The sequence below is a fragment of the Phocoena sinus genome, chromosome 16, assembly GCF_008692025.1.
Source record: "Phocoena sinus isolate mPhoSin1 chromosome 16, mPhoSin1.pri, whole genome shotgun sequence".
Taxonomy (NCBI): Eukaryota; Metazoa; Chordata; class Mammalia; order Artiodactyla; family Phocoenidae; genus Phocoena; species Phocoena sinus.
Window position 1 is genome coordinate 10,630,295 of NC_045778.1, and position 8,858 is coordinate 10,639,152.

Below are 8,858 nucleotides of genomic sequence, written 5' to 3' on the forward strand. Positions count from 1 at the left end.
GCGACTTTGGGACCAATGTTTCCGCTGTCAGGGTGAAGTTCCTGCTACTGGTCCGCATAACCAGGTGAGGGGCTGAGTTTCACTGCCTTTAGGTGGGAGAGGAGGCAGGGATAGGGATGGACACACACAGAAAGCCAGGTCTGCTGGTGGACTGTGCCCCTAACAGGAGGGTGACTAGAAACATTCTACTCACTGAGGAAGCTTTACTGTCTGGGCTCTGGGTGAGCCAGAAAGACACTACCCTAAGGGGGGGAAACTGTAGGCCTGTGCTGCAGACTGAATGTTTCCCCCAAATTCATATGCTGAAATCCTAACCCCTAAGGTGATGTTATTGGGGGGTGGGGCCTTTGGGAGGTGACTAGGTCATTAGGTCATCCCACGAATTCAATGAACACCTTATAAAAAAAGGCCTGAGAGAGTCCCCTTCCTTCTGAGGACACAAAGGATGAAACATCACAGAAACAGTTGGTGTATTTTTCATTCTAAGCTATCACTCAAGAATAAAAGCAAAATAAGAACATTTCCAGATTAAACAGACTGCGAGAGTTTGCCTCTCTCAGGCTCTCACTGAGAGTGAGGAAGGATGCATTTAAGCAAGTGAGTGAATCCCAGAAGGAAGGAGTGGAGTCTGAGAGACGGAGGCAGGCGATGGAGGGAAGCAGGTCTCAGTCAGACAGTCATCGACTATGTGAAACAACAGTCATGGATCAGTAATAACAATAATCATGACTAATCAGAGGCATAAACTTCTGTGGTTCAGTGCTGTGTCCTGGCCATCACCTGCCACCCTACCAGGGTTAGGGAAGTCTGAGCTGAGGTTGGGAGTGTATATGTATCTATTTATATAATAATTATTTATATCTACCTATATAATAAGAATTATACACCATGAACAAGTGGGAATTTTCCTGGAATGCAAGAATGCTTCAACCCAGGAAAATATTATACATTGGTGTAATGGACCACATTCATGGAATACAGGGGAAAAAAAACCCATGATCATCTCAATTAATGCAGAAAAAGTAACTGAAAAAATTCAATACCCTTTCATGATTAAAAAAACACTCAACAAACTAGGTTTGAAGGAAATTACCATGACAGAATTCAAGCCATATATGTAAAGCCCATATCAATATCACACTCAATGGTGAAAGACTGAAAACTTTTCCTTTGAGATCAGGAAGTACGTAAGAATACTGGGTTTTACCACTTTGCAACATAGCACTGGTAGTTTTAGCCATAGCTGTTAGGAAAGACAGATAAATTTTACAATTAATGAATAAATCACTGACATCCAGTGATTTGAAAGGAAAATGTAAAATTATCTCTGTTCACACACGACATGATCTCATGTGTACAAATCCCAAGGATGTCACAAAAATAATGTCCAAACTAATAAATAAATTCAGCACAGTATCAGGATACAAAGTCAACATTAAAAATCATTTATTTCTATACACTAACATGATCAATCTGAAAAGGAAACTAAGAAAACAATTTTATTTACAACTGCATCAGAAAGAATAAACTACTTAGTAATTAACTTAACCAAGGAGCTGAAGCCTTGTACGAGGAAAACTGCCAAACTTTGCGAAGAGAATGACACATATCCCATTTTCATGGACTGGAAGACTTATCGCTGCTAAGACCTCAATACTGCCCACTGAAATTTACAATTCCAATGCAATCCCTATCAAAACTCCATCCTAAATGGAAAACCCCATCCTAAAATTCACCTTACACTCAACAGACCCCCAAACAGCCAACAATTTTGAGGAAAAAAAGCAATGTGGGAGGATGCACACTTCCTGATTTCAAATCTTACTGCAAAATTAGAGGAATCGTAACAATGTGGTACTGGCATAAAGACAGAATTAAAGATCAACGGAAGAGAATTCAAAGCCCAGAAACAAACCCTCACACATATGGTCAAATGACTTTTGACAAGAGTCGCAAAATCATTCAAGCAGGAAAGACAGTCTTGTCCACAAAGGGTGCTGGAAGAACAGGATATGAACGTGCAGAGGAAAGAAGCTGGACACGGCAAACACTGTTTATAAAAGTTAACTCACGAATCAGTCAGAGACATAAGGGTAAGAATTAAAATTATGAAACTCTTAGAAGCAAATATGGGACAAAATTTCACTACGTTGGACACAAAGACATCCATCCATCCATACAGACACAGACAGAGATTTCAGTTCCCTTGCCTGAGTTTTAAAAAACCTCCTTTTCTTTCCCTTTCAGTTTTAAGTTCTACTAACTGAGCCGAGGCTGTAGTCTCATGTGATGTAGGCTGTGTTTACATTTCAGGACACAACAAGAGTTATAACTTCAAGCTTTCTCTTAGGAATACTTTTTCTCTCAGGCTCAGAATTTTGAAATGATATTTTCTCAAGCCGGCTTTCTCTACAGCTTTAGAATGTCAAAAGAGCTCCATCCTGACCATTTAAGAGTTAAGTGCTTGCAAGCACTGCCTTTGTTCCAATTCTACATGAAGTCAGCCTGTGTTTCAGTGGGTAGCTGTCTGTCAAGGGAGCTGTTTGGCTTTCGAGGCATTCTCATTATTAATTTGGTACCTAATTCAGATACGGTCTGAACAACCTTCTGAGGGCAGAGTGAATGGAGTAAATGTGTGCTACTTCTGAGTCTAGCTCCCTAAGGAGTTACCCCTGAGTCTGTTCCACTCTTTCACTTGTCTCAGTTTCCCCATATGGCAGAAAAACTGCTGTGGATGCTCAGAGCACGAGGTGATCAGTCTTATTGTGCCCTCAGGTGAGCAGAATTTACTTAATGGTTAGAGTGAAATCCCCTGTAGGACCACTCATCGTCAAGAGGATTGATTGTCAGATACTTCCAATACTTGTTCTCTCTCAGCTGCTTGCGTGAGAACACCTGTGGCCAGAAGGAGCAAACCCCTCTTTCCTTCAGAGCTGAGCAGGCTCAGTCTCTCATTTCACTAGCAAGCAGTGTGTTCAGACATATATACATAATCTTTCCAATTTAAGCCAAATTTCATTTCGCTCCAACCCAGTTCACTCTAAATTTACCCCAGGTGCTTGCCTAGTAATTTCCCCCCCGAATCCCTGCCTAGGGAATGAACCAGTACCCTCTTAGCACTCCAAGTCCCAAGAAAAATAGCTCGAGTAAAATTCAGAACATCACTTAAAGCAATGCTGTCCAGCTACCAGGAGAACTCACCAAAGAACCTAGGAACACTGAGAAGCAGGTGGAGCTCAAAGGGCCCGTACTGCTACCAAGCACCAGTTTGGGGCAGACTTGAGGTATTCTCTGATGGGTGGCTCTAGACTATACAAAGAATAATGCTTTTATCTCTGAATAAGAGCACAGAATTCCACAAAATACACAATCTGCAATCCATGAAAATAATCATTTCTCCTTTAGTCATCTTCCTAGTAAGCAAAGTAAAGATCCGTGATTGAGGAGACAATGCTTGCTTTCCCAAAGCCAGAATGAGCTCGCTAACACACCCTCTCTCTCCATCTTCCTCTCCCGTTCAACCCTGACAGTTTCTTTGTCCATCTTTTTGTCTGTCTCTGATTCTCTCTGTCCACCTGCCTTTGCCCATCTCTGTTTTTCTCCCTCTCAGTCTCTGTCTCAGTCTCTCTTCTCTTTCTCTCACTTGCTCTCTTTTGCTCTTTTTGCCTCATCTTTGCTGTGGGCGATGCCTAATTAATGCTTCTCTGCCCCTCTTATGTCCCCACAGGCAGTACTGTTTCATAAAACACAATCATTGGCAAGTGCCCTTATCAAAACTTCACTAAACCATGATGGCAATCATTAAAAACCCACGCTGCCTGGGAAATACTCATTAACAGTTGCCTCTTGGTGGATACAGGCCACAGTCATTTCTACGTCAGGAGACTCTTATGTACCTGATCCCCATCTTCGAAATGCATATTCCTTTGTCTTCAAAATGAAATGATGTCCTTGCTTCCTCATTAACAGAGACCTAACTGCAGTGTTTTTAAAAGTCATTCCTGAGTGTTTTGTGTGTAAAATTTGCTAACTCAAGAAAAAATTTCAATAGAGGAAAACAACCTACTCCTGTCCTACCAAACATTGTACCTTGCACCAATCACTAGTTTTGACTACATTCTATTATGATTTGAAGCCTGATAACCAGGCTGTTTGGTATCAACAAAAAATACATAAAAACCCACAGAACAAAAAACAAATTCTCAAACAAAATATGCACTGCTGGAGACAATCTGAGATTCACCTGCAATTAGACATTCGAAACTGCAATAGTTTGGGACTTCCCCTGTGGCCCAGTGGTAAAGAATCCACCTTCCAATGCAGGGGACGCGCGGTTGATCCCTGGTCGGGGAACTAAGATCCCACATGCCGTGGGGCAACTAAGCCCACGCGCCACAACTACTGAGCTCTTGAGCCTCAACTAGAGAGCCCACGTGCTGCAAACTACAGAGCCCACGCGCCCTGGAGCCTGTGCGCCACAACTAGAGAGAGAAAACACGCACGCCACAACTAGAGGGAAGCTCGTGCACCGCAACGAAGAGCCCGCACATCTCAACGAAGATCCCGCGGGCCGCAACTAAGACCCAACACAGCCAAAAACATAAATTAGATAATAAATTAAATAAGTAAATAAATACAAAACTGCAATAGTGCATAGAACAGTGTCATGAAATAAACACTTATCCTGATTCCTAAGTCTTCCCTTTCTCATGCAAAATTTAACACACAAAAAAACCCAAAACAAAAAACAACCTAGCACCTCAGTAACTAGAATGTGCAAATATTTGAGAGTCTATGATAATTGCTCAGAAACGAATTTTTAAATGATCATTTAACTTAGAGGAACACTGCCTCGCGAAAAGATGGCCTGTTGCTGGAACAGAGTTCCACAAACAAGAAAAACATAAACCGTTCAAAAAGCCCTACATAAGCAAAAACATAAAAAGTCCAGAATTTCCTTATTTCTAACTTTGGTTAGATGTTACTATGTCACACGTTACCATCCAGAGAGCGCTCTGCGAGTCAGTTACGCGTCATTCAGTTAATCAAGGGTGAAAATGCTGAAAGCAAAGCTTCAGCCTTTTGGAGCTGACTCTCCTGAGGGCTTCAGGAAAGGGCACAGAGGCCCCCGCCTGAACACCGCTCCTGGCGGCCGGGGGTCCAAGATCCCCGAGCTGTGCACGCGCCCATCACCCGCGCGCATCCCGAGCGCAGAGGTCCCTGCACCCCTCTGGACCCAACGTGCCCGAGACGCCCGCCCCGCAGCCCCGTCTTCGGGCTCCTCTGCGGCGCCTCCCCGTCCAGGCCCCGCGAGCCCACGGCAACAGGGTCGAGTCCGGCGTCCGCAGACCCAGAGGCCAGCCCCCCCGGGCGCGTGGGGACAGCCCCGCCGCGAGGAGGCCCGAGGGGCGCCGAGTAGGAAGGGCTGCGAGCGCGCGGGACGCCCACCGCTGAACGGCCGCCTTCGTGGCCCCGGCCCGGCGTCCTCACCCTGCGGCCGGTGGCGGCGGTCCCGGAGCCGAGGAGCGAGGGAGGCTCGCGCTCCTCGGGGCTGGAGGGGTCGGGCCCCTGGCTGTTGTGCAGGCGGGGGGCGGCGGCCGGGGGGCGCGCGGCGAGGGGCTCCGGGTAGAGCTGTACTTACTCGTCTCTGCGCTGCTCCCGCGCCGGGAGCGTCAGTGTGGGGACGGACTAGGTCTCCAACTTCCCTTTCCTCGGGACGCGGGTCTTCAGGAGCCCCAGCATCCCAGCGGCGCAGCCCTCTCACCTGCCTCCACTCACGCCTGCGCACTCTCCTCGGGAGGGAGGGGGCGGGGCGGGGCGGGGCGGGGCGGGCGGGGCCGGGCGGGGCGGGGCGGGGCCGGGCGGGGCGGGGCGGGGCCGGGCGGGGCGGGCGGGGCCGGGCGGGGCGGGGCGCCTCCAGGCCTCAGGACCCCCGGTCTGCATACCCGTGTTTATTTTTAATTTCCTGAAAGCGTTTTACTTGAAATCAATTTAAAAAAAATAAATGGCACGTTTTCTTGTCCAAATCATAATTTACTGACTACAGAGTCTGCCTTTGTAAGATTTCTTTAGGGGATCTTAACTGGTTCTCGGTCAAATGACCTGAGTCAAATAACGGGTATCAAAAAAATTTTAAATCGTATTTTCCTTCCATCAGTTTTCAGTCACTAGTAAGTTTTACCATGGGGTTTTATTGGGTGTGGATTATATTTACTAATAATCACCATCATTGGGTCCCTAGAGTCAAAATGTGGGTTTCCAACAGGTCTACTTCAATAATCACAGAGATCCTTTCTCTGTTTGAGAGATACTGAATTTTGATGCACCTTTTTGAACATGCTGCTTCCCCCAAAGACTCCACCCTCCACGTATGTCCACCTCATTAAATAATAGAACAGGATTTCCTCTGAGCTTCTTCCAATGTACAGGCAGACAACAGCTACAAAATGTTTCCCAATCGCCTGCCTAGGAATTAAAAGAATCTTTTCCACTCAAATATCCTGGTTAGAAACCACATCTCTAATTTCTCTGGGCATGAATAAACACCAAGGACAGTCTGTGGTGGGGAAATGAACAATTCATCTGAAAACTACTGTATTTGCTCTCCTTCGTCCTGGTGTTTAGAGTAGGAAAACACCACTGGTCAACACCAATTGGTTTTCATTAAGTTTTCCTTAAGAGGAGAAACTCGGTTTTATTGAGGACAGCAATTCACCAGATTAAATACTCTAAAGCCTAACCTCTCTTGTACCTCAGAGTGGCCAGACAAACTTCAAATCAGATGTGAATGGAAGGATTATGTGGAACTTACGGGATTGCTTAGAGCAGAGACAGATGTATGGGCTCCTTTGCCCTTCAGCTTTGTCCCCTCTGGCCTCAGAAATGAAGACATGGTTGCCGGTCAAGGCTGGCGCTCCAGCAGCCATTTTGGGCCAAGAGACAGCCTTAAGGTTGGATACCAGCTAATGATGATGGGAAGAAAGACAGATGAGGCTGACTACAGTGCTGTGCAGTTGAAGGTCAGCAAGGACTATCCAAGTCCATAGTCCTTTTTCACGAGAAAGGAAAAAAATCTCCCTCTTGTCTGTGCATGTTTTGTTCTTGGTTTTCTGCTATATTATGGCTATCTACTATTAAGGGAAGTATTAGTTTTGCATTGAAACACTGTGAACTTTGACATGACAACCCCCATCTCTGGGAAGCTTCCTCATATGTACCATGGTGGGAGCAGGGGTGAAGATGGCCCGTATATTGTGAAGATCCCATTCTTTGGCCTGGTCCGCATCCATGTCATCTTCTATTACTTACAGTGCCTCAGCACATCTTGGGAAACTGTCCCTTGTCCCTCAGTGCACAAGGTTAAGTGAGGCTGAAACCCCTTCCTGGCTGCAAGACAAGAGAGGACCACAGAGCCACTGGGGTGCCTCCAAACTGTGAGGGAGGCCTGAGGTTGCTCATGTCACCCAGAAATACCGTACCCAGGGATGTGAAAGCCTGGATAGCCTGTGTGCAGACTTTGGAAGCTCTTTTTTAACCCATCATTGTACAAATGGAAAACTGAGGCCCAGAGAGGCTAAGGGAAAACACAGGGCACTGAACAGGGGCAGAGTCTTGAGATGAAGGGAGAGTTTGGACCTCCTCGACTAGGTCTGCCCCCCTCCCACAGGGTTAATTTGGAAATTAGAGCTCCTAGGACTCCAGAACATCCCCACCCACGTGGAGTAGATTCCTCTGTGTGTCTACACAAGTATACACTGACACTCACACTAACATCAGAGGAAGGGACCATAGGGCCTGGGGTCAGGAAAGGGGAGGTGACAAATGGAAAAGAAGAAAGATAATGACAACATTTATTATCTCACACTATCTGTGGGCCAGGAATTGAACATAATTGAGCTGGAGGCCTCTGCCAGTGTCTCCCAGGGGTTTGAGGCTGTGGACTCACCTGAGTCAGGATCTGCTTCATTCAGTGTAGGCCACAAGAGTCTCTTCAGAGGCTTCTTCCCTAGAGTGAGGGACCAAGGAGAGAGAGAGGGAAGAGAGGGAGAGAGAAAATTCCAACATAGATGAAGAAGTGGGAATTGTACACCTAAATTCTAGGAGATTATCAAATGTTCCAACGACTGTATACAACACTTCAGCAGGTCCTCAAAAAGACAAACATGTAGTTTTCAGTCAAAGCACAAATTCCACTCCTAGATCAATATCAAAAAGAAGTGAACGCAGACATTCAAATGCCTGTACAGAAGTATTCAGAGCACCACTATTCACAAGAGCCCAAAGGTGAAAAAAATCCTGACGTCCATCAACAGATGAAAGGAAAGCCAAGTGTGGTGCGTTCATGGAATGGAATATTATTCAGTGACAAAAAGGATGCAAATGTTCTGAAATAGATGTTAGAGGGGGTTATGTAACATTGTGTATGTTCTTAAGGCCACTCACATATACAATTTAAAATAATGAAAGAATTAAATTTTATTTTAAGTGAAATTTGTATCATAGAATAAACAAGTTAGTATATGTAATTTAAAAACATACATTAAAAATGGAATTATGAGGGAGGAGAAGAAAGGCTCCAGTTTTGCTGCTGGCAGTGGGGCAACTCCTCATCTGGCCCTGAAGGCACTGCTAGTGCTGGTGCTTGTTGCTAATCTGGGAGCAGCACCTGAGTTGCTAGAAGAACTGGGTCTGCTGTGGTCTCTAGATCTAGAACTGGAGCTGGGTAACACTCCGGGGCCACAGCTGGTTCCAAAGCACGATGGCGCTCCAAAGCCAGGGGGTAGCTCCCTGGTTGAGGTTGGCTTAAGTTCTGGAACTGAGGCTGTTGAGGACACTGGCTGAGGTTGTAGAGCAAGTGC

At 45.9% G+C, this 8,858-nt stretch overlaps 1 long non-coding RNA gene across 1 annotated transcript in view; it reads right to left on the reverse strand.

Annotated features, from left to right (window-relative positions):
• Positions 1-5,769, reverse strand: part of LOC116741525 — a 30,892-nt gene extending 25,123 nt beyond the window's left edge. The window contains exon 1 of the long non-coding RNA XR_004346187.1: positions 5,642-5,769. This is a non-coding gene — a long non-coding RNA (uncharacterized LOC116741525). The remainder of the gene's footprint in view (positions 1-5,641) is intronic.
• Between the last annotated feature and the right edge of the window lie 3,089 nt (positions 5,770-8,858).